Source organism: Staurois parvus, unplaced genomic scaffold (genome assembly GCF_062004578.1).
Source record: "Staurois parvus isolate SC_StPar_1 unplaced genomic scaffold, SC_StPar_1.0 ptg001302l, whole genome shotgun sequence".
Classification (NCBI taxonomy): Eukaryota; Metazoa; Chordata; class Amphibia; order Anura; family Ranidae; genus Staurois; species Staurois parvus.
Window position 1 is genome coordinate 2,917,299 of NW_028319098.1, and position 26,915 is coordinate 2,944,213.

The 26,915-nt window shown below is 40.6% G+C and overlaps 1 protein-coding gene across 3 annotated transcripts in view; it reads left to right on the top strand.

Annotated features, from left to right (window-relative positions):
• Positions 1–26,915, top strand: part of PAG1 (phosphoprotein membrane anchor with glycosphingolipid microdomains 1) — a 303,358-nt gene that overhangs the window by 201,941 nt on the left and 74,502 nt on the right. Inside the window, exon 1 of one of the 3 annotated variants that reach the window (XM_089660999.1) lies at positions 8,660–8,810. The exons of the other annotated variants lie outside the window; for them this stretch is intronic. The gene's annotated coding sequence lies outside the window, so the exon portion shown is untranslated. Of the gene's footprint in view, positions 1–8,659; positions 8,811–26,915 lie in introns of those variants that run through there. 3 annotated transcript variants of the gene reach the window in all.

Sequence of the window (26,915 nt, forward strand, 5' to 3'; positions counted from 1 at the left end):
CAACTATCTTTGGCAGAACGACGGTTGTTGGCCAAGCCGTCCATTTCTGGGCTCCGGAAGGTAACATCTCTACGTGACCGAATTAAAACTCTTGACTCTAGTAAGTCTGCGCAATCCCTCCTATGGGTTAAGCAAAAATTTTATGAATTTTCCAACAAACCTCATCGTGTGTTAGTCAATCGACTCAAAGCTCAGTCTCCTTCCACGATGCCTGATCTTTTAATCCAACCGAATGGAAGCCCTACCTATGATCCTCAGGTCATGGCATCCCTTTTTGGCTCATACTATAAGAATCTTTATAACTGTTTGACCCCAGACCTTCACCCGCCCCTCACACAGTTATCTTTTGATAATTTTTTTGACCCCCTGTCACTTCCGAGTCTTTCACCCTCAGACATTGCCACCCTTAATGCTGATATTACGCCAGAGGAATTGTTTGACACAATTAAACATCTTCCCTCTCGTAAAGCCCTGGGACCGGACGGATTGCCCTACTCCTACTATAAATCTTTTATTGGTATCTTGGCTCCTCATCTCCTCTCCTTTTATCGAGATCTTTTCAAGGGGGTCACATCCCAGAGTGAATTCTCCCGAGCATATATCTCGGTTATCCCCAAACCCGATAAAGATCACTCTATAATAGACAACTACCGCCCCATTGCCCTACTTAATTCCAATTACAAGATTTTTACTAAAATCTTGGCCAACCGACTGTCTGGAATTATTTCCAAACTCATACATAGGGACCAAGTGGGCTTTGTACCTGCCAGACACGCTGCAGATAACACCAGGCGATCCATTGATCTGGTAGACTTTGTTAATCGATCCTCCACTCCCGCTATATTATTAAGTTTAGATGCTCAAAAAGCTTTTGACCGTTTAAGTTGGCCTTACATGTTCATGGTCTTCGAAAAAATTGGTTTCAGGGGTCAATTTGTAGCAGCCTTGAAGGCCCTTTATTCTTCCCCCTTTTCGCAGGTCAGATTAGCCTCTTTTTTTTCACTCCCCTTTCAGATGTCAAATGGTACACGTCGGTTGCCCACTCTCTCCTTTACTGTTCATTCTTTGTCTGGAACCATTAGCCATCGCCATCAGGTCGAATCCGGATATTCGCGGGATACGATCCCATAACCATGAATACAAATTATCGCTGTTTGCTGATGACATCCTCCTCACGCTTGCGAGTCCTCATACCTCCCTACCGATTTTGCATAAGACTTTGAAACAATTTGGGGCCATATCTGGCTACAAAGTTAACACGTCTAAAACTGAGGCACTCCCGTTACATGTCCCTTCTGGCGTTTTGTCCTCACTTCAGGAAGCCTTTCCCTACCGGTGGTGCACCCACTCTTTAAAATATTTAGGTACTAATCTGACTTCCTCTTAGCAATCCATATACGAGGCCAATTTCCCCCCATTATTTATAGCAATTTCTCGCTCTCTGAAACACTGGGATGCCCTGCCCATTTCTTTTCTCGGACGCATTAACGTACTAAAAATGACCGTGTTACCCAAACTGTTATACCTGTTTGCGACTCTCCCCGTTCCCGTTCCTATGTCCAAACTTCACTCCCTCCAGAAATCTTTCCTGCATTTTATTTGGCACAACAAGCGGCACAGGATTGCACGTTCTGTTTTGCTTTCTCCGCATTCTAGGGGGGCTTGGGGGCACCGGATATAATAACATACTACTATGCAACTCATCTTCGTTTTCTCATGTCATGGTCTACTCACTATCCTCCCAACACGTGGGCTGAGATCGAATCTTTACAATTGTCTGCGGCTCATCCATGCTCCCTCCTTTGGTCGACCTCAGCAGTGGATGTCTCTTCTTTTCGCCACCTACTCCTTGGTCCCATGTATTTTTCTCTGGCTGTTTGGCAGAATTTACACTGGCCTCTGATTGCTCCCCATTGACAAATATCCTCCATAACCCTAATCTTCCAGATAATATGGCCATGTCCCGGATGTCTCTTTGGGCAGTAGCTAACCTTTTTCAATTGCGTCATTTGGTACACCCGGTGACTCGTAAGTTACGCTCATTCCCAAAACTCCAGAAAAAAGCTCTTCTACCTTCTCAACACCTATATATTTACCTTCAAATACGCCACTTCTTTTCCACCTTATCACCCTCATTAACCCTGGGGAAGCCTACTTCCTTTGAACGTTTATGTATGCAGGGTCCCCACCAAAGGTGTATTATTTCTAACACATATAAACTACTTCTAGATGCCCCCTCCTTATCCAATGACACTCACCTTTACATGCGTAGGTGGTCTCAATTCATACAATGTGATATTGATCTATTAACGTGGAAGAAAATTTGGGAAAATGCATCTAGATCTTCTGTTTGTGTGGTTTTTAAGGAAAATATATACAAGCTCATGATGTTATGGTACAAAACACCTGAAGTTCTTCATGCTTATAATCCGAATGCTTCTCCTGCCTGCTGGCGCTGTGGTGGAGACCAGGGTTCTCTCTATCATATCTTTTGGACATGCAGCTCCATTACTCCTTTCTGGAAAGATGTTCTCTCCCTGTTACAATCACTAATGCGTACCTCTCTCCCACTTGATCCACTACATTTTTTGCTAGGTCTACCATTTCCGGGTCTACCTAAACCATCCGGAAAACTTGCTGTACATGTTCTGACCACGGCTAGGAGAAGCATTCCTATGTGTTGGTTGTCTTCTAATCCTCCTTCAATGTCGATTCTGTACAAACTTATTGCTGATGTTAGACAGATGGAATACTTGACTGCACTACATAATTGTTCGTTTGCTGTGTTTGAGACGATTTGGCTCCCATGGGATACCTTCATTGCCTCTATGCCGGCCCAAAATGTAAGGTCCTGATAACCTTCAAACTGTTATTTTATGTTTTTGTTGGTCCTGTCCTTACGCAGTTTTGCCATCGATGTACCTTTCTGTTTTGCTTGTTTTCTTTTCTTATCCTTTTTTTTTCTTAAACATACTGTTTGTATATTTTTGAAAATCAATAAAAATTGTTATTATAAAAAAAAAAAAAAAGTGTTCCTGTAATTTTTTTGAGCAGTGTGGTAACGTTCCAACAAGGTACAGAAGTCATATACAGAAAACAGACATATACCATGAGGTCATTGTGGTGCAAACAGTGCATTTTTGCTGAGTTGCATTTTTAAATGTACTGCTATAAATTTTTTTGTTTTTTTTATTTTTAACTTCTGTAAGCTTTATTTGTAAAGGAAACTTCAACTGACTGTTTTTGTTTTGACTTTTGAGTACATGCAATTGCATGCCTTGCACTGAAAAAAGTAGGGCTTGTCCTACGTTTTTTTCAGTATAGGGCAGCACATATCAGCGCAACACACTGGTGTGAACTGCCCCTATTGAAATGTATTGCTTTTTCCATAGTATATGCTCTTAAATGTGTTGATCAATGCTTACCAGTTGTTGTTATTCAGGATTTATATAGTGCCAATAGTTTGCTCAGTGCTTTAGGGCTCATGTACACTGCAGCTGCTAAACTGATGTTCAGGAGCTCTTGAGCATTTTTTTTCTTCAGCAGCCCCTGAACTCTCCCTAATGTTTTCCTATGTGTCCATGTACACATACTCATTTACAGGCAGTTGTTTACAGTCATTTTTTTGAACGCACCAAACTTGCGTTCAGGAGTAGATTTTTACCGGAGTTTCAAATGCCAAACGCTTGTAAATGCGCTTAATTGCGTTTAGAAGCGTTTAACTGTTCCATATCCAGATGCTGTCCAGAGCCTTTCATCATCAAAAATGCATGCAAAGTGTTTTCCATGTATTCAAATGGACCTAGTACACCAACGCAGTCAGTTCCAGGTTTTGTGTGAAGGAAAAAATGGTAGAACGTGCTGCATTATGCTCATGATGGGATCCATAGTGAATACAACCAGAAAAGACAGGTAATCTCAACACATACTGCTCTCTCTGCTTCTGCTTTCTCTATTTCTTTCAAAATGTCTGAAATGGTTAATTTTATACTATTTTTCAGTGCATTCTGGGCATTTAGGAAGGTCTCCTGAGGTTATCTTTTAAAAACTCTTCTAAACATAAACGCGGTATGCAAACCTGGCTAAACTGACGTTTTTTACCCTACGTTTTCCAGCAGTCAGTTTCTATCGTTCAGAAGAGTTTTCCAAACAGCCCCGTGTACATGAGCCCTTATGAGGTATGAATGGACCATTAGTGCAATTGCTAAACCATTGAATATTACCGAATAAATATTTTAACTACTCAAACTTTACTTCCTTGCACGTTGAAACCTATATCCAACTGTTTTGTGCACCGACGCTTGAGCCACGGGTGCACTTTCAAAGTGACATAAGTGACTTGGCCAATTATGTTACATTTCCATCAACCATAGCACATGAGCAATGATACCGTTATGCTGGTCAGATGTGCGGTGGCACGCTGTCTCATAGTTTTGAGCTGGGACAAGTAACCCTGGGTGACAACTGACCTCCTGTTAATGGGCTGGTGTCATCCAGGGAAAATGCATGTTTGGGCCTTGCTATACAGTCAGAACTTGAGCTAAGTAGACAACAGTGACTAGGGACATAGAAGGACAGGGAAGAAAGTGAGGTAGGCAACACTCTAGCAGAATAGAAGAAAATAGCCTTTACATGCACTTTACTTGGTAGCAGGAACTTCATCTAGCATATTACCTGGGGCCAGACTGCAAAATGATCAACCCATACAAACACTACAATGCTGAGATAGTAGATTAAAACTTACACTAGCGTCTTCTGCACTAGATCTGAGTCTGGTGTATCTGCTGTTCTAAACAAAGATTTTGGAACTTGAATTAGTGATGTAGTGTCATGGGAATGGAGCTGTGATGTCTGCGTTGGGAGGAAACATTTGATGTGTTCGGATATGCCATTTGGTTTTCAGATGTACCAAGTTGTCAGACATCTGGGAACTGCATCTGAATGAGCTGCTGATTGCCAGCAGTGTGAGCTTTTGTTGGTTCCCATGAGTTAAGTCCACCAGGGAATACACAGAAGATAGCTGTCAACCCCTTCCCTGCCAGAGACACTTTGACCAAAGTTGGCCCTGTACATTGACAGCTGAGGACCACAGAGAAGCAAGTGCTCTGCCTTTATAATGGGCAATCCTAATGAGGCTTGATGATCGTCTCTTGGAGATTCTGTCTGATTTCTAGTAATCTTTTTAGTGGATGTTTTCTTAGATCACACAATAAGAGTTGGGGAGCCTTTTAGATTTGGGGTCTCTAAAACTGCTGTCTTCTCTGAAAAGATGCACATACTCTTTAGTCTTCACTGACCAAGGAGAAAGAGGGGTTTTACCTTGTTATTATTGATCAGCCTGTCATTTACCTGTCATTGTAATTCTATTCTTAACAGCAGGCATGACAAGGTGACTGTACTTACCTTTATTACCAAGAACATCTATTCATGTTTCGGGGACCTCTGAACCTTCCAAAACTTGTGCTAATACTGGCTTAAAGCCAAATCAAGGATCTAAGAAACATGCATTGCATTGTGAGAGGCAGAGGGATCAGCAGAGAACCGTGTTGGCCCTTACATATGGCACATACCCTCCTTTGATTTAGTTTAATGTTTTTCAGTTTGGGTTTTTAAATGAAAGGTAGATTCTGCTTGGGTATTTACAATCAACATGTACCATTCGTCTTACAGGTACATTTGCAATTTCAATTTTGTTTCGCAGTTCTGGGCTTCAGGGTTCAGCTCCCAGCAGAGTCACTGTCGGCGTAGAATTTGTATGTTCTCAAATGATTGTGTAGTTTTTATTTTATCTAGTTCTTTATTTATGTGAGCACTCCAGCTACTATTTTGCTTGTTGTAGCTAACTAAACAGAACCTCAAGTATCTGTGCAAAGGGTGTCACACTCTTGCAGATAGCATTTAGGTTTTTAGTTCCACAAAGGAATCTGTTGTCAGCATGACACCATTGTTTGGTTCTGTAATGACTTTGGTGGCACTTGTTAGATTGGGGTATTTTCTATTTTTGTTTCATTATTACTTGTGGAAGTGGCTCTGTCACTGCTCCAAACTATGTTGAAACTCAACCACTACTAAAGGAACAGCAAGGGGCAACGCACATCTGGTTGTAAGGGCAGGACTCCAGAGGATGATGTAAGTTGTATTGTAGCAATTCTGTCACTGCTGAATGTCACCAGCTTGCCTCATATTATAGGAAGCTAGCATAGTGACTGCCTCCTTATATTATAAACACTGGGGTCCTCTGTTCAAATCCCAGTCAGGACACTATCTGCATGGAGTTTGCATATTCTCCCTGTGTGGGTACTCTGGTTTCCTATAAATAGAAAGCAATCTGATGTATACATATATTATAAAGCCTCATGTACACATGAACTCTCCTAGATGTTTATCCAGCTTGACAGCAGAAAAATGCTAAGAGTGGCAAAAACATGTGTAAATGCGGTACCGTGTTTAGCATTTGGACATTTATTCATTTGATTGGCCAGAGTATTTTACATTGACATGAATAAGCGCCCAAGCTCTAAATGCAGCTAGCTTTAAGATGCGTTTACATGTTTTTGTCGCATTTAGCATTTTTTGGCCAAATGTTCCCCTCCTAAACATGATTCTTTTGCGGTCTGGAGAGGGACCTTTAACTGCCCCTAAACTCTGGTAAAGGCCTATTGGTAAATGGACACAGGCTTTTATTGAGTTCAGTTTGGCGGTTTTGGCAAATAAACACCAAAAGCCCCTAAACTCACATTTAAGAGCAGCAGTGTACATGAGGCCTAAGGGTGGTCTTTACATGGGAATACTATTAGAAAAACGCCAGCAGGGATGCACTAGACCCACCCACAAAACCCACCATGGCCTAAAACTTAACTTTTATTTAATAGTTCTAAAACCCATGATATGGGAAATAGAAGAAAGTCACAAAAAACTGCCAGCCATTTTTGTGACTTCCTTCTATTTCTCATATCATGGGTTTTATAGCTAGTTAATAAAATAAGTTTTAGGTCTTGGTGCGTGGGTCTTATGCATCCCTGCTGACATTTTTCTACTCTGGTTTCCTCCCATACTCCAAAAGATATGTTGGTAGAATAAATGTCAAAATTTGTGTTTTTTGTATAAATAGTGAGCATAGATTGTAACTCCTTAAGGGCAGGGATTGATGTAAGGTCCCTTTCAAATGGTTGATCAGATCGGGTCCGCCTGTCAGTTTTTCAGGGGGACCTGATCAGATGGTTCACACATTCCTATGGACCGGTGGGTGTAAACAGACGCGTGTCTGTTTTAAAAATGCCTACCTCCAATCCAGTCCAATTTGAAAAAAAAATGGAAGGTGATATGTCCTACTCTGTCTAGGCAGAATGGAATGGAGTTCAGTTGGCTGTAAATGGGAAAACATGTTTTACTCCTGGCTGCCCATAGCGCAGGGCAGGCTCGGTCAGTGCCTGCTCTGCGTAAACTGAGCGGACATGGACCTGTCATCTGCCCGCTCTGCTCTGATCATCAGGGGTTCAGTGGACAGATCCCATGTTGATCAGTTAGAGTCCACCCTGTGTGAAAGTGGGCTTTTAATGTACATTATGTATAATTATAATTTATCAGTGCTATATATAAATTCTATAAATTCTATATTTTATAAATATATAGATATATATAGATATATACAGTATATATATATATATATATATATATATATATATATATATATATATATACACACATATACTGTGTGTGTGTGTGTGTGTGTATATGTGTGTGTGTGTGTATGTATGTATATATATATATATATATATATATATATACTATAAATTATCAGTGCTATATAATTACCTGTAATATAAAAGAAGCCAGTGTGTGATTACCCTTCCCAGCATTTTGTGTAAAACTGAAATGCTTCCAAAATAAAAATTGATATATATATATATATATATATATATATATATATATATAATTTTTTTTTTTTTTTTTTACACACACTTCTCCTGCCACCTGTGCTGCCAAACTCTGCTCCGACCCAGAGAAATTCTCAGCTGAAGTCTTCATCTTCATCCAGAACCAACATTTTGAGGACTGTTGACCTCCCCTGCAGCACTCAGTGGTTCCTCCCTCTCATTACTGTATCATATAGTGACGTGGACACACCAGTACACACTGCAGGAGATCTGTACATTAAAGCCCCTGGAAATATTGATTCTGCAGAAGACTTCAACTAGATCAGAGAAAAAGTAGCATTTGATAGCCCATACAGCAGGAAAGGTAAGTATATCCTTGCTTTACAATATTGCATACATGCTATATTATTCTTTTTGAGACAGGGTCACTTTAAAGTTACTAGTATCAGTCATCATCATCTATGAATTGGAAAAAGTATAAACTTTTTATATGGAGATTTTATAAATGATTTAATGTAATACAGGAAAGAGAACTTGCTATGATCTTCAAAACATTTTTTGTTAGACCGAACTGAAAAGGGAGTGCACAGCAAAAAGATTTGGAGTGTTTTCTCTGCATTGCGAATAACTGTAAAGTTAACCCCTGGCTGTGTGGCAGAGAGCGAGTTAAATTCTGCACGCAGGAGCCGTGTCATTGTGGTAATGTACTGTGATCTGACAGAGGAGGCATTGTTGCTCATGAAACAAGCTGGCCGCCTAATAAGGAAGCGCTGTGTGCTCTGCATGCAGATTCAAACTGTGACCCAGCTCCCAGCAATCTTTAAATTCCAGTCTGATGGTGGATTAGCTGGGAGGCATTTCTAAAGCCTGACTCGTTCATAGGGGTCTCCGGTTAGAGCTCCTTACAGCCCAGACAGAAGTTGCTGGATCCGGGTAAGTGTTCGCTTTGCCTTCTGTGTGTAATATAACGCTTTGGATTGTTGCAGCTCTGTGGAATATGCTTTGGATGAACATGTGCTTCAGATCACAATAGCGCAGCACTGGGGCTGATGGAGAGAAGCGAGCACATTGTATAGAGAAGTCACAGCATGCTATACGGTGTAATGGGATCTATCTGTTGTCCTGTGCAATAGCGAACAATATGTGGACACTGCCACTGGAGACATGGACCAAAGTCATGGATTCACTGTGCTGTCTTAGAGAACCACACTGTAGTCTTGGCAGAGCAGGTCTGGTGGGCTGTTATAGAACTTTTTTTGTATTTTTATACCTACATTTAAAGGTGGAAACATTATGAATAGTTAGGAAATTTCAATCGAACATTTTCATAAACTGTAAATTCGCAGCAATGTTATTAGAATTCACAGTTGATTTAAAGACACCAAAATGTGTTCCTACAAAGAATTGATTTGGTGTGTTTAGTGTCACCAGATACCATGGCATTGTGTGGATCTACAAGCTTCAGATTATGCTTCCAACTTTTTTTAAGCTGCTTTCAGTGTTAGCCCCAAATTCCAGAATGCATTGATATTTGTCAGAAATTGATTGTAATGCAGGGAAAAAGACAAATATTACTGGGACATGAGTTGGTAACGAAAAACTAAAACAAAAACCTAAAATGTACACACATGCGTTCCTACCGACAGCAAAAACAGTACTTTTTAGCACTGAACCCCCCCCCCCCCCATGTTTTTGAAGTTTTGTACCAATTGTGACACTGTAGTAAAAGAGTTGTGCTGCTTTACATTGGAAACCCTCAGCAAATTTACAAAATATCTTCTAGTTTTCCAAATTTTAGAGGTGGGAGCAACTCCACTAAGACATTTATTTATTTTATTACAGGTATTTGCATAGCGCCCTCGATTTACGCAGTGCTATATATTTAAGAACTGTTGTTGTGATGGAATAAAGCAAGGATACTAGGATATAGCATTTTAAAAAAATTTTGCCGTTTTTTTTTTTATTTAGCACCGGCAATATTTGCAGCGTTGTACATTCACATCAGTCCCTGCCTCAAGGAGCTAACAATCTAAAGTCCCTATCTCATGCACATACCTTTTGTTAAAGTATCTTATTCGTACTTCATGTCTTACTGTTATCAAAGCTTTATGTAACACTTTTCATGTGTTGTTTTCAAATACAACATTTTATTTGGAGTGGGGAGTTTGATAAGTCACATACCAGGGCCACTTTACACAGGACCCAGTTAACCTACCAGCATGTCTTTGAAGTATGAGAGGAAACTGGAGTTCTTGGAGGAAACCTATGCAAGCACAGAGAGAACATGAAAAGTCCATGCAGATAGTTTCATAGCAGGGATTCAAGCCAAGAATCCCATTAAGTCTGTTCTTCAGAATTACTTTTCTGCAATAATCACATTTCTAAATGTCAATGACTGTCATGGACAAATGAATTAATATTGTTGAGCCAGTCTGTCAAGTCTAGAAGCAAACAAGCATTTTTAATAAGCCACAGATCAGGTTTTTATAGACTATAATAGAACAGGTTCAAAAAAGTTACCACTCCTAAAAAATTTCAGCTGATGTCTTATTACTTTAATCTGCATCCCAGAGTCTATGGTGCTTGTGTAGTTATACAGGTATTTTCGAATCTTAAAGGCATACTGAGATTTCAACTCAAGTCCTTCACTTATTGTTAAACTTATAAACTTGCTTTGGAGTCTTTAATATTTCTTAACGTGTGCAGTGTGTTTCCATGAGCTTACTTTTGTTAAAGTACCTTATTCCTACTTCGTCTTTTACTGTTATCAAACCTTTATGTAACACTTTGCATGTGTTGTTTTTAAATATATTTTATTTGGAGTGGGGAGCTTGATTATTCCTCTTGCATTTGTATCCTCTCTAAAGCAGCCCTTAGATTATGCAATTTTCTTTTCTTCCACCATGGGTGGAAGGAAAGAAAGTTGATCTAGTCCTCCATCAATAGATCAACACAGTCAGAGTTGATGGGAATCCCCCCCTCCACAGCATTATTGTGTTCTGCAGGCGAGAGTCCTTCCCTGTCGGCAGAACACAATGATTACTGCTGGCAGCTACAGCCGTTGGCAGGGATCGCATTAAAAAAAATCCTACAGGCTGATTGTACTGCAGTCGACCGGTAGATCGACTTCAGTACAAACAGCTTGACCATAGATGGATTGAAACTGAGATGGTTCCTGCTGAACTGGTAACATTTCAATCCATCTATGGGCAGCTTGACTCCCTTTTCACAGAATGACAGATTTCGTAGCAGGTGTGATTAAGGTTATATATTTTGAATCTCTCAGTTGCCCATAGAGAAAACTAAATACCACTGTTATGCAGCAACAGTTTACTAGGAGCATTCAAACATAGTGGGCCAGATAAACTATTGGTGGTACACCAGATATTTGGTGCATGAAAGCTTTTCTGTTTGGGTGCTCCAAACAATAGTGCTATTTCAAGGGTTTGAAAGAAAGCTGGAACTAGTGTGACATTTGAATTAAAACCCCAAGTGTGTCATATATCGCAAAGGAAGTCTCACATACTGCCGCAAAGAAAAAATAGTTCAGAAAAGGAGTGTGTCAATATTTAGTGCAGTAGTGTGCCAAAAGGATGATGGCCCCAGACAGTTGACGTGCTATTGTACACTGCAGCATAATACTCTGTTTGACATGCGATGCCCCAAAATAGGATGCTAACTTCAACGATTTGCATTCCTCAACAACTGCTCATCTTCGTTTATTTGGCCTATGGTGTTTGTTTTATAAAGATTCCAACTTGGCTGCAAGTAAGAGCTCAGCTTTAGATACGTATTCCACATCCCACAAGGTAGTCAACCATCACAAAACCTATATATAGGAAACAAGATTGCATTGCTGTGTCAGAGATCCAACTTTAAGGTGGTCAGAATTACTTGCTGCATAAGCCCTGGGTTCAGATGTTCATGTAGTGCACTGGATGGAATTGTTTACCTAGCAATGACTTTTGTCGCAGAGGTACCTTTTTGTTTTCTAGTCTAGGGAGACATAGGGAGAATTACACTATTGGGCTTAAGCTGGTGAAAGATGACTTGTTTTTTTTTCAAACTAATTCCTCCATTTACACAATCAAGGAGGATAGAGGAATCCTCCCCTTGGGGGTTGATTTACTAAAACTGTTGCACTCAGAATTTGGTGCATCTGTGCATGATAGCCACTTGGCTTCTAACTTCAGCTTGTTCAATTAAGCGTTGAAAAAAAAACTGGAACCTGATTGGTGTCTATGCAGAGCTGCACCAGATTTTGCGCTGTCCAGTATTCTGACATTCTGACTGATGTCAAAATACACTGATCTGCAGCTAGCAAAATTTTCCAACATTCCCGGGAACAGCCGCACATTGATCAAAGTTCCTCTGGTTCCTGCTGCACCAGCCAAATTTTTATCTATCTATGGCCAGCTTTATTCAGTAAGGCAAGAGTAGCTTTCCAAATCCAATAACCCATACCAACCAGTCTGAATTTATCTTTCACCAATTTATATTCTGTGAACTGAAATGTAAGTGGTTGCCTTGGGTTATTACACTTTGCATACCATTATTGTGTTTACTTCTATACTGGATAGACCAGTTGGTTTGCAATTACCTCAAATCCTATCTTGCACACCTGTGTCACTGAGCAATGAATAGTAACTGGAATTGAGGAAATTAAATCACATAAAATAACACATCTTTCTTTCTATCTATCGATCCATTGATCATTGGTTAACACACTTGCCTTGCAGCACTCCATCATGGGTTCAGATTTGCCCTGAAATCGTATCTAGTTTATATGTTTCCTATGTCTGTGTGGTTCTGGAGGTGTGATTTCCTCCAACAATACAAAAATGCTTGCTTTTTAAAAAAAAAAAAAAGGAAAAAAAACTGGCCTTGTTTAGGCATATGTATGATGAGTACAGCAGACTGATCTTCAGGGACAGGAACTGATGTGAATGATGCTGTGTACGCTCTATCATGGCACTGATGTTTGATTTTATTTAGATTTGTCAGTTTGTACCTTGTTGCACCTTATGGTCATTCTCTTTACATTTTCTTTATATAGCAGGTTGCAATGTCACTTTGGTGCTGGTTTGCAACAAGCTGTGAACTAGAAAAGAATTCACCTGACTGCCATTTGGCTTTGCTAGGTTACCAGTTGTCCTTGTTGAAGCAAATGGTTGCATGAGATGAGCTGCCTTATCAGGGCTTCCATTTTACTGGACAAGCTAAGGATATAGTACTTTTCTATAAAGCGTGCTTTACTGTGTTTAACATGAAGTGTCTCCTGATGATAGCAGAGGAATGAAGCAGAAGACAGATATGACACTGTGCTCTGGATTGAGACAAGTACACACTATAGAGGGATATGCTTTGTTCATAGGTTTGCAACCACTTTAAAGCTGAACTCTAGGTGGATATAAAAGACAAACATTAATGCGCACAGTGTAGGTACTTGATTTTGACCTGGTATCAGCCTCTCGCAGTCCCTGTACAGCCTCGTTGGACTGTGACAGGAAGTAGCAGAACAAGGAGCCAATCGGTTCATGTGCTGACAAGAAGCATGCTATCAGAGGATAACCAGCACAGTGATGAACTCATCTGTATGTCACTCTGCCCTCTCCTCCTCACTGTCCTGCGACTTTAGTAGTTAAAGAAGAACTCTGGGATAGGCAAAAAATCACCAATTACTACACCCAGAACTCCATACATACATACATACATACATACAGCACTAAACAGTTAACAACATTTTGAAAATCCTTACCATTTAGGAGAAATTTCTAATTCCAAAGATAAACCGCATCTGCTCTGCCAAGGTGGTGTAACAGCAGGGATTACATCAAATCCTCCCCTATCTCTCTGCAGTAAAAGGAAACTACAGTTCCCATGAGCCACAGAGAATTGTAGTGAATGTGAAGTGGGTACACTAGGCCTGTACATGTTGAATGTGTCTGAGAGTCTCGGTCTGCCCACCTCAGCTGAATTGCATCACTGCTTCCTGGAGAAAGAACTGCGGAAGGGACGTGCCAAGACCAGTGTCTGGAGGAATAGGAGGCATAGCAGCCACTGGTCCTTCAAACAGGAAAACAAAGAGAATTAATGGGTAGATTTGAAAATAGGCTATTTCAGAGCAACTATGGAGTGAACCAGAAGATTGGATGACCTATCCAGTGAAAGTCGGAAATTGGCAACAAGAACATGTAAAGAGTTCTGCTTTAATATATAATGGAAAGTGTAGTCCATTTTCCCTGTCACATTTTACAAGTGTCCTCTTTTTAAACAATCACTGAAAACAGAGTGTTCTCTTTTCATGCAGAAACAGACAGTAACCTAATTCAATTATCTAATTACAGCTTCATATCTAAGCAAACTTGTCTAAGAGGAATTTCCTTTTGATTCAGGAAATATGGTGAGGGTGATGATGGGGGTTAACTTTCTGTGAGAACGCAGTGATGAGATGTGCTGCTGGGAAGGGGATGTGGTACAACAGCAGTGTAAACTGTCACCACAGACTTCGCTCATAGCATGCAGAGATACATATGAGACATCAGGATGACTACTGAACACATCTTACAGTGGGCGCATGACCAAGAAGAGACAAAAATACAGCTGAGAATTACATGCTGTGTTATGCTGTTGCACTATTTCTGGGTGTAGTTGAGAACAAACACTAGTCTAGATTACAGATCATGAAATATTCTATTTAAGATGTCCATAGTGTTTTGAGAGCTGTGGGTTGTTTTAGATGTGTTCCAACCGCCCTGTGGGCAAACCTTTGGTAGCTCTCTATTTACTTTTAAGGTCTTCTGAGCTGAACTTACAGGGAGTTTCTGGAAGCTGGAGAATGGTAGAGCCAGTAGTGGCTGATCAGCAGGGGGACAATAATAATTGGGACATCTTTTGTATGTCTGAATGGTAATTGCTTCCAACAGTGGCTGGCCGGCTTGTTCATGGGCCGCTTACAGACTTGAGGTATGATTGCAGTGTACATGGGCACCATTAACTGTGACAAACAACTGACCAAAAGGACACATTGTCAGATGAAGAATTAACTTTACTTTTGTACTGATAATGGAGACCTTCCAGCAAAATTTCTGATGATCGATAGGTCAGTTTTCTACATCTTACCACAAACAATGTTGCTGTCAGAATAAAAACTTCCAAATGTGAATGGTATATTTAAACTGAACTCTAAACAAACTGCTTATATGCAGATGAGATACATATATAGGATCTCTGGTACACGTTGAAAGAGTTGTATTTCTGTCCATCCAGTTCTGTGGTTTACATAGGTTTACTCCATAACCCCATAGCGCAGCCCTGTTTTGCAGGGAAGGGATCTGATTTTTCCATGCTGCAGGCTAATTTTCACTTTTCTTTTTTTTTTTTATTCAGCCTGCAGGCCCAATGAAGGAAATCTAATAGGTTCTTCCACTTATGCTAAACAGTGTGGGTAGACAATTCTCCTGCTGAGGCTATTGTATTCTGAGAGCCAATGCTGGCGACTGTCAAAATACAGTGGATACTGCCAAAAGGTTACTTCCTCTGGCCATAGTCACTGTTCGACCAAGAATTTTCTGATTGGCTCCTTCAGTTTTTAGAACAAAGGATGTCAGGTGGTATGGTGCCAATAGGGCACTCCCCAAATTTCAGCTGCTTTATGAGAAACTGATCAGTGTGTGGACAGCTTTACATTGACTGGACAGTAAAAGGAGAAGCAGCACACTGAGGAGCTCATCCCTCTGTCATGCCTCTGCTATCAGCATGCTCCTTACTACTTTTACTGCTTTTCCCTCCCCCTTTCTAAGCTGTGCTGTTCAACCAAGAATTGGAAATGCAAGAAGCTATGTCTAGTACTATGACTGCTTGCATAAAACATTAGATTTAGTGATTTTATGTGCCTGGAATTCAGCTATAAAACATCAGGTAGATCTCTGCAATTACAAGGTGTGCTGCAAACACATCCAGTGCCAGCTTATCAGAAGAATAACCGTTATGGTCAGATAAGGGGCTTCTTATCTGTCTCACCAATGTTTTCTCTGAGAAACCTCAGTGGGTGTTATTTGCAGTATCTCATAGTTGTCCAACAGTTTAAACTTTTTTGGTCGATCATCTTACCATCATCTGATGTCTGTTTAATATCTTTAGACGTCTGGGCCCTATTAATGTACAGTCGACAGCCCACAAAAAATTGATGCTTAAGATGGATCAAATCTTTTAGTTCAGCAGGGATTCGATCTATCTTTGGGCAGGCTGATTGTACCCATCTTTGGGCAGGTTGATTGTACCCAAGTCGATCCATCAATAGACTTTGGTACAACCAGAGTGTGTGATTTTTTTAGCATTCGATTACTGTCTGTGGCTATAGCTGCTAGCAGAATTCAGTGTATTCTGCCAGCCAGGAAAGCTCCCCCCTTTCCCTGCCCCCCACTGGCAGAATAGTGCCATAGGAGGCATTCCCCCATCAACACTGTGTTGATGTGGGAATCGATTCCTTTTTTTTTTTTTTTTTCTTTTTTCTTTCCTATCACCCCTGGTGGAAGGAATGAAAATTGATTGATCTATGGCTTGCCTTAGAGATATTAATATTCACCCGTCAATATAACATGAACTTTAGTAGTAGTATTAAGAATAATATTCACAGGTCTCCCCTATAAACCACAGCTTTGCAGAAGCTACTAAAACCTTTTAATGCTCAGGAATTAGAATAAGCTTTGATTTTTGCCTACATTGACTAAAAGCCAGATTACCTTCTGTCAACGCTGCGTTGATGTCTCCCTGAAAAATGGTACTATGACATAGTATATTAAAAGGTGACAATACTAATGAAAGCATGTCAGTAGTATGGGAATGCAAGAGAAGAAAGATTTGTCAGTACTGTAAAGCTAGACAAAGATAGCTGGCCTCCTGATACTCAGGCTTTAAAAAATCAAGAATGATGACATAAAGATTGTTGAAGAGGAACTTCACTGGGGTTTGCGAAAATCAAAAGTCAGCAGCTACAAGTATGTCATCCATGCCTAGGTGTGGAATAAGTATTCTTGCCAAAGCACAAACTTTAATATAGTTATTTAGCTCCATATTCTGTTAACTAGAGCAGGGAGGACTGCTAATATGCAAGTTAGGTAAAGCAGACATTGAAAAAATAGTTTCGCGTCAGTGTGCATCCTGCTTTAACATAATTGTGAGACCATGGCATTTGGAATGCATTTAGTCATGTAGTTTTTCTGAAATTACATTAACACTAACCTAATTTACATGCAAATAGCAGAGTTTTCTTAAATAAGCATATACTTAAGGAAGATGTAAACCCAATCACAAAAATCTTATATAATTAAAGGCAAATTGCAGTTTATCTTTCAGTGTTTGTTATGCAGCCAGGTTGCACAGTACATATCCTTGTCTTGATGTAAGAAACTGCCCTGTGCTGGCTGTACACTGGAGAGCCAGATTGCTGTTTTCACACAGAAAGCAGTCCAGGTCTCCAGCTGTCCAATGCACCTCTGCATAGTATTCCAAATAAGACTTTTGCTTCCTAAGCAGCATTGTTGATTGAAACACTGTTCATTGTTGGACTACTAGAGGCTGGAACTGCTGTTACAGTGACCGGTTTTTATTTCACAAAAATTTTATTGGGTTTTTAAGTTTTGTTACAAATTTGTACAAAACCTTATATACAGAGTAGGTGGAAAGAAAAGCCATCCTGGCAGTCATATAGATAGTAGAGAATGGTTCGGGCTCAGTTCATCTTTAAAGGCTGTCCATGGGTCCTAAATCTTCAGGAACTTGGCATGGATATCTGTGAATATAGATGTTGAAATTGAGAAATGATGGACACCAGACCCTGCCAGGCTGCCGTGAAAACAAACCGTGCCAGCTTCTTCTGGGTTCTATTCAAGGATGGAATGGACTTATGCAACAAGGCTTCCCAGGATTAACTTACTCACGAGACATTTAAGACTGATCTGATCAGTGAATAGTCCACAATTGCTGGGCTTTCGGGCAGGGCCACCAGATATGAAAGGGGATACCAGGTTCCCTACAGCCCCAGAAGCAAGAAGACTGATGCGGAAGGGACAGATTTGGCTACTTATACTGGTGTTATATAGCAATGAGAGAGTAACTTGTAGGCAGATTGTAGGAAGATATTCCAAGAGCACAAAGTATTAAGCCAGATTTGGTTCCAGATGGATTGATCCAGAGTTTTGCCTAGGTCAGCTTCCCATTTAGGAACATAGGAAAGTGTACAAGGTCCTGTAGTGTACAGTGACAGTTTTTAAACACTCATAGTGGCTTCCAGGGCATGTAACAGTCTGCACTGGATCTTATTAGGTTGTACCTACTGTACTGTAAGCTTTAAAAAAATATGTATTGTGTGCTCATTGCATGCGTTGCTTAGAATGATACTTCCAGCTGTCCTCTAATCCAGAGGAGATAGTTGTTTATACACTGTGATTTTGCAATTCTAGTTACTACTTTTTTGAACTTGGTACCTTCATTGTAACATGTATACCTCTGTGTTCTATTATCACTTGCCCTGGTGTATGTCATTTGCTGCCTTTGAAGCTGGTTCTTTGTTGTAACATGTATACCCCTGGGTTCATATTATTTATTGCCCTGGGGTGTTCACCATTTGCTATCTTTGAACTTTAGTATCTTGTAAAATGTATACCCTTGGGTTCTTATTAGCACTTACCCTGGTAAATGTGCCATTTGCAGCCTTTGAATATGGTACTTTATTGTAACCTGCATATTCCTGGGTTCATATCATTTATCATTTGCCCTAATACTTTTCAGAACATACACCTGTTATCACATCACCAGCCTTTATTCAACTTCAGATTGATGGACTGATTCATGGCAAGTGTATGAGAGAACCTACACTTTACTGGAGGTTTCAATAGCCTTCCAATATCTTTCTGGCCAGTTTATTATTTAATCAAGAGTTCTCTTTTGGCACAAGGGCTACTGTTTACGATAAACACAATATGATAGAACAGGGGGTGTCAAACACAATTTCATTGTGGCCAGCATAAGCATTATGGTTGCCCTCAATGGGCCAGTTGTATCTGTAAGACTGTATAAACGTACCGACTCTTTATCATATTAAATATTTGCCTCTGCGTCCAAATCTGAAGAGGAGAGTCACACACTGCTAGTATCATCCACAAGAACCTTTTCGGAGACTGCTTAGAAAGAACATGGTTCTGCCATGGTGTTCTGTCTGGCGTTCTTGTGAATGATCCCAGTGGTGTGCAACCCCCCTTTTCCACTGGCATAGAATTGTATTATAATTATAAGCAATTGTCCAGAGTCTCCCCACCATCATAAATCAAGAGTCCTTCACCCTCATTTACATCATGGGGCCATAGCTGGGGAGTAGAATGTGGAGGGTCTGGAGGAGGTCCAGTCAGATGCTGGAGTCTTCTGAAAACTGAGACCAGGGAAGGCATAGATGAGGGGGTACTGCAGCTGCACAGGGATGCGCAGTATCTGGTGGAAGAGTTCTGTCCTCTCTGCTGCCAACTGCTGAGTCAAGGTGGGGGTGGAGAGGGGGTGCCGCAGCTGCTGGAGAGGTGCAAGGGCCATATGAAATGGCTTGACAAGCTGGATTCTGCCCACAAGTCCTGTGTTTGACACATGTGCAATAGAACATGTCAGTGGTAACCACTCATGTGTTGAGTAAACCAGGAAAAAAGGCAGTAATCTGATACAGTTTGTTCCTTGAGAGTATTTCTTCAGGGTTTTTGTATGCTGTACCATAAACCCTGGGTCAATTATCAGTTTGGTCAAAAAAGCCGTTTGTGGATTGTCATCCTAAGTGTATGCGGTGCAGAGAAAACAAGAGAGACACACCATTGCCCATACCTAACCTATATGTATGGGCACCTTCACCTGATTTGCAGAACCCATTGCTTTGCTTACAGTGTCAACAGCAGCTTCCTGTCTTCTTGATGTTTGAATTGGCCTTTCTAATTGAGCCGGCATCCTGCAATAAGCTTTGAATGTGCATATGATAAACTACCCGCTGGTCTATTCTGGCCATTTCTGTCCCACAGAGGCATGGCGTAAAATAACTTCCTGATCTTTATAAGAAAAAAAAAAGAGCTAGTGTGTGTCTTTAAAGCATATTCTTGCTGCTGTTACTTAATATAATAGTTATATTCATTAGAGACCGCATGGGGAACTGTGTTAAAAGCTGCTCTGTGCTAATAATAACTGGAGATCTGCAAAGCCTCTTCTCTCCTCTGCTCTTGCTAATGTGTTTGTGGCACATTTTGTCCCTTGTTTATTTCTGAGTGATTTCCATATATTCAGACAGTGCTGTGTCCCAGATCCTCCTGCTATTTTTTAAAGGGGATATTTCATAACTGTAAAATGCCTCTTTATTTTTTATGGTGCATAAAATATCCACGTGGTATTATTTATTTTTTTTTTTTATTACTACCTTGAAATATTTTATTATATTCTATAATCTTTATAATATACAGTCATGGCCAAAATTGTTGGCACCCTTGATATTTCTCCAGGAAATCATGTATTTCTCACGAAACGTATTGCATTAACACATGTTTTGCTATACACATGTTTATTCCCTTTGTGTGTATTGGGACAAAACAAAAAAAGGGAGGAAAGAAAGCAAATTCGACATAATGTCACACAAACCTCCAAAAATGGGCTGGACAAAAGTATTGGCACCCTTTCACAACTGCGGATAAATAAGAATGTTACAAGCATGTGATGCTCCTGTAAACTCACCTGGGGCAAGTAACAGGTGTGGGCAATATAGAAATCACACCTGAAAGCAGATAAAAAGGAGAGACGTTCACTTAACCTTTGCATTGTGTGTCTGTCTGTGCCACACTAAGCATGGACAACAGAAAGAGGAGACGAGAACTGTCTGAGGACCTGAGAACCAAAATTGTGGCAAAATATCAACAATCTCAAGGTTACAAGTCCATCTCCAGAGAACTAGATTTGCCTTTGTCCACAGTGCGCAACATTATCAAGAAGTTTGCAACCCATGGCACTGTAGCTAATCTCCCTGGTCGTGGACGGATGAGGAAAATTGATGAAAGATTGCAACGCAGAATAGTCCGGATGGTGGATAAGCAGCCCCAAACATGTTCCAAAGACATTCAAGCTGTCCTGCAGGCTCAGGGAGCATCAGTGTCAGCGCGAACTATCCGTCGACATTTAAATGAAATGAAACGCTATGGCAGGAGACCCAGGAGGACCCCACTGCTGACACAGAGACATAAAAAAGCAAGACTACAGTTTGCCAAAATGTACTTGAGTAAGCCAAAAGCCTTCTGGGAAAACGTCTTGTGGACAGATGAGACCAAGATAGAGCTTTTCGGTAAAGCACATCATTCTACTGTTTACCGAAAACGGAATGAGGCCTACAAAGAACAAAACACAGTACCTACGGTAAAATATGGTGGAGGTTCAATGATGTTTTGGGGTTGTTTTGCTGCCTCTGGCACTGGGTGCCTTGACTGTGTGCAAGGCATCATGAAATCTGAGGATTACCAAAGGATTTTGGGTCGCACTGTAGGGCCCAGTGTCAGAAAGCTGGGTTTGCGTCCAAGATCCTGGGTCTTCCAGCAGGACAATGACCCCAAACATACGTCAAAAAGCACTCAGAAATGGATGGCAAAGAAGCGCTGGAGAGTTCTGAAGTGGCCAGCAATGAGCCCAGATCTAAATCCCATTGAACACCTGTGGAGAGATCTTAAAATTGCTGTTGGGAAAAGGTGTCCTTCCAATAAGAGAGACCTGGAGCTGTTTGCAAAGGAAGAGTGGTCCAAAATTCCGGGTGAGAGGTGTCAGAAGCTTATTGATGGTTATAGGAAGCGACTGATTTCAGTTATGTTTTCCAAAGGGTGTGCAACCAAATATTAAGTTAAGGGTGCCAATACTTTTGTCCAGCCCATTTTTGGGGTTTTGTGTGACATTATGTCATATTTGCTTTTCTGCCTCTGTTTTATATTTGTTCCAATACATACAAAGGGAATAAACATGTGTATAGCAAAACATGTGTTAATGCAATACCTTTTTTGTGTGAAATACTTGATTTTCAGGAAAAATATCAAGGGTGCCAACAATTTCGGCCATGACTGTATATATACACACACACACAATATAAGGAATTAGACAGCCCATGGGAGACTGTCTCAGTCCAAGTTGATTTTGTGAAGGATTAACGAGTAAAGGTGGTGCATGACTGGTAGGGTACAGAAGATGTCTGATGGAGATCAGCTGGAGAAATGCCTGGGCTCTGTTGTGGGATGTTTTAGTAGGGCCAGTATGGAAACCAACCCCAGTAGCAGAATGCATTATTGACGATGGTGGCTGGAAAAATTCTGTTGGGGGAACAAACTTTAGGAATAGCCTGCTGCAATGGGATGGTAGCAAAAATAGTGAAAACCGCACCTTCCAGTAAAATATACAAAAGCCCCCCATTATTGGAACAGTTTGCAAGCTTTTGTACTGTATTGTGTGTATTGAGTGGTCACAACATTAAAAAGGATTCATGCACACTGGGGCTTTTGTAAATGCTTTTCTTCTAGCAGGAAAAAAGCAACTTCAAAAATGTGCCTAAGCTGTGTTTTTGCAAACATGCTCGTCAGGTGCTTGGACGTTTATTTCATTGGCCAGAATATTAATTTATGCTGGCCGTTGAAATTAAAAAATGCTAAAGCGCTAAATGCACCTAGAATTTAGGCACATTTGGCATTTTTTTTCTGAAAAAATGCTCCTCTCTTGAACACACAAGTGATTTTTTTTTTTCTTTTTTTTCTTTTTTTGCCTCTAAATGCTCCTGCCTTTAAAATCCTGTGAATGCCTATGTGTGCATGGACACATAGGCTAACCTAGAGGGGTATTAGAGGCAGAAAAAAAAAATGCCAGTAAAACAGGTGTTTTTGAGCTCAAATGTGCATGAGGCCTGAAGATTGTCTGCCTAAAATTGGACTTTAAAGAAGGCAGTAAACATTTCAAAAATTGGTGTCAATGTGTGCCGATTGTTGCTGATCAACGTGGTCACTGCCAACCTTCTAAATTGTCTGCATGTGACATACTATACACTGGACAATGCTGACCATCTTCTCCTTTTTTTTTTAAAATAAAAAAAACTGTTTTAGCTAATGAGTTTTTGTATTTTTAGGGTTTTTTGTTATATATTTTTTTTTAGATTCCTTTTAAAATTGGTGCTACTTATCCATGCAGAGCATTTCATGAGGATAGGAATCACTCCTAAGTTAGTTCCTCCTATTCTTGTCATCCAGACCTCATGCCAAGTGTCTTGTTTGGTCATGTGACTTTTGCCTTGACACAGTTGTGCACAGGCTCTGTCCAATTTCCTGCATGTATGCAGTAAACAGTTACTACCAAGGTTACTAGTTTGATATCTCTTGTGGATTTAATATGGTTACTTTGTCTGTAGGCTTAATAGGCCAGTTTTTCACACTTACTAGATTTAGTATTGAGTCTGGATATTTTAGCCCTTTAACAAGCCTAGGTTCCTATTGCCTGAATTGTATATTGTTACATCTTTCAAGTAGCTGAGTGACAGGTCCTGTACAACCTGACCGTGTTAATAGAGCAAAACAGAATTGACATATTCCTGAATTACAGCTGAGGCTCAGGACATGAGGCTCTATGAAGCGCAACGAATCAGCTGACTTAGGTAGAAGGGATCTTACAGCAAACCTCTCTTCTGCATGTGAGACAGATGTCTTCTCACATTGAGATTTTATAAGCTGGGACAGTGGAGTCTTTATGCTTTCTGTCATTTTGAATGTAATCATTACTATTGAGCCTTCACATTTTGTCTGTGATAGTGTATGCTAGGTGGAAAAAGAGGGGGAAAAAATGCACAATTCGGAGGAGCACCAGATCTCCCTTTTGTACATGTATTTTTATTGTAATCTTATAGGGTATCCACTGGAAGGTAGCCTTGTCTGTTGTGAGCAGCCTAACCTGAGCCAGTGAGCTCTTCAAATGTTTTTGCCCTCTCACTACTTTATATAATCTCACATCAAAGTCCCAGCACCTTTTGGATGCTCCATTCTAAAGAAGACACATTTATTTCCTTCTACCTGACCACTTCCATGTATTCTTATCTACTAATCACTACCAAGTTATTAAAACTTTTCAGATGTATTTTAAATACCCATACTGAATATAAATCTCTATAATTAATGTACATATATTTATTTTTTGTCTTATGGGAAGTATGGGATAAGGAAAAAAAATAAAACACAGAGAACTGAGCGATCAAATGACTGCTGATCGCTCAGTCCTCAACCTGCTCCAAGGGGAGAGTGGTGAATGTCAGTCACCACTCCCAGTTCTGCTTCTCCAGTGCTCACTTTGAGTGCCGGGCTGGGGAGGGGACCAGGGTGGCTGACTTCGGCTCTCAGCCATGCACAGAAATATGGAGCCAGCTGTCTGTCAGGCAGCAGGGTATCATCAGCACCCTTCCAGAGCTTGGATAGCCCGATAGCCCCCCTCCCCCTGATAACGGGCAATAGCCTGCAGTCAGCTAACTCAAGGTAACAATTGAACAAAGTAAGTCTACTTCTCTGACCCAAAAGAATCCATAGGTTTTTGGCCATACAGTGGATATAAACAGTCTACACACCCCTGTTAAAATGTCAGGTTTCTGTGATGTAAAAAAAATGAGACAAAGATAAATAATTTCAGAACGTTTTCCACCTTTAATGTGACCTATAAACTGTACAACTCAATTGAAAAACAAACTGAAATCTTTTAGGGGGGGTAAACATAAAAACTAAAATAATGTGGTTTCATAAGTGTGCACACCCTCTTATAACTGGGGATGTAGCTGTGCAATGATTAAGCAATCACATTCAAAATCATTTTAAATAGGAGTCGGTACACACCTGTCATCCATTTAAAGTGCCTCTGATTAACCCCAAATAAAGTTCAGCTGTTCTAGTAGCTCCTTCCTGACATTTTCTTAGTCACATCCTATAGCAAAAGCCATGGTCTGCAGATAGTTTCCAAAGCATTGGAGGGATCTCATTGCTAAAAGGTATCAGTCAGGAGAAAGGTACCAAAGAATTTCCAAGTATTAGATATACCATGGAACACAGTGAAGACAGTCCTCATCAAGTGGAGAAAATATGGCGCAACAGTGACATTACCAAGAACTAGACGTCCATCCAAAATTGATGAAAAGACCAGAAGAAAACTAGTCTGGGAGGCTACCAAGAAGCCTACAGCAACTTTAAAGGAGCTGCAGGAATATCTGGCAAGCACTGGCTTTGGTGTGGTACATGTGACAACAATCTCCTGTATTCTTCATATGTCTGGGCTATGCGGTAGAGTGGCAAGATGGAAGCCTTTTCTTTTGAAGAAAAACATCCAAGCCTGGCTAAATTTTGCAAAAACACATCTGAAGTCTTGCAAAAGCATGTGGGAAAATGTGTTATGGTCTGATGAAACCAAGGTTGAACTTTTTGGCCATAATTCCAAAAGATATGTTTGGCGCAAAAACAACACTGCACATCACCAAAAACGCCATACCTACAGTGAAGCATGGTGGTGGCAGCATCATGCTTTGGGGCTGTTTTTCTTCAGCTGGAACTGGGGCTTTACTCAAGGTAGAGGGAAATATTTACAGTTCCAAATATCAGTCAATATTGGCACAAAACCTTCAGGCTTCTGCTAGAAAGCTGAACATGAAGAGGAACTTCATCTTTCAGCATGACCCAAAGCATACATCCAAATAAACAGAGGCATGGCTTCACCAGAAGAAGATTAAAGTTTTGGAATGGCCCAGCCAGAGCCAAGACCTGAATCCAATCGAAAATCTGGGGGGTGATCTGAAGAGGGCTGTGCACAGGAGATGCCCTCACAATCGGACAGATTTGGAGTGTTTTTGCAAGGAAGAATGGGCAAATATTGTCAAGTCAAGATGTGCCATGATGATAGACTCATACCCAAAAAGACTGAGTGCTGTAATAAAATTAAAAGGTGCTTCAACAAAGTATTAGTTTAACCACCTCCCGCCCACCATATAAGGTAATGATGGGCGGGCGGCAGTTCTGTCGTTCTGGGAGGATGTCATATGATGTCCTCCCACAATAGCTGTGCATGCGTGCCCTGGCAATCGGTGGTGCGCTGTGTCCCTGGGATCACTGTCAAGAGCCAATGATGGCAGCTCTGTCATGTGATCAGCTGTGTCCAATCACAGCTGATCACATGTAAATGCCAGTTATCGGCAGTCCTCTCCTCCCGCTGACAGCCCATGAAGAGAGGAGAGCCAGTAATCTACATTCCTCAGAGGGGACATATACACTGATCATCAGGGCACTAATGATCAGTGCCCTGATGATCAGTGTAGCCCCATCAGTGCCACCTGTCAGTGCCCATCAATGCCACATACCAATGCACATCCATGCCACATGCCAGTGGCTACCAGTGCACATCAATGCCACATATCAGAGCTGCCTTTCAGTGCTGCCTATCGGTGCCACCTAACAGTTCCAATCAGTGTCATATTAGTGCCGCCTTTCAGCGCCCATCAGTGATTCCTGTCAATGACCATCAGTGCTGCCTACCAGTGCCCATCACTGCAGCCTCTGCACATCAGTGAAGGAGAAAAAATACTTATTTACAAAATTTTATAACAGAAACTAAGAGAAAAACATATTTTTCTAAAAATTTGCAGTCTTTGTTAGTTTAGCAAAAAATAAAACCCCAGTAGTGATTAAATACCACCAAAAGAAAGCTCTATCTGTCTCAAAACAATGATAATTTTGTTTGGATACAGTGTTGCATGACCGCGCAATTGTCATTCAAAGTGCGACAGCACTGAAAGCTGAAAATTTGGCCTGGGCAGAAAGGGGGTTTAAGTGCCCTGTAGGCAAGTGGTTAAGGGTGTACACACTTATGCAACCATATTATTTTAGTTTTTTATTTTTACTTCTCTACACCTAAAAGATTTCAGTTTGTTGTTCAACTGAGTTGTACAGTTTATAAAGTTTCATTGAAGGTGGAAAAAGATCTGAA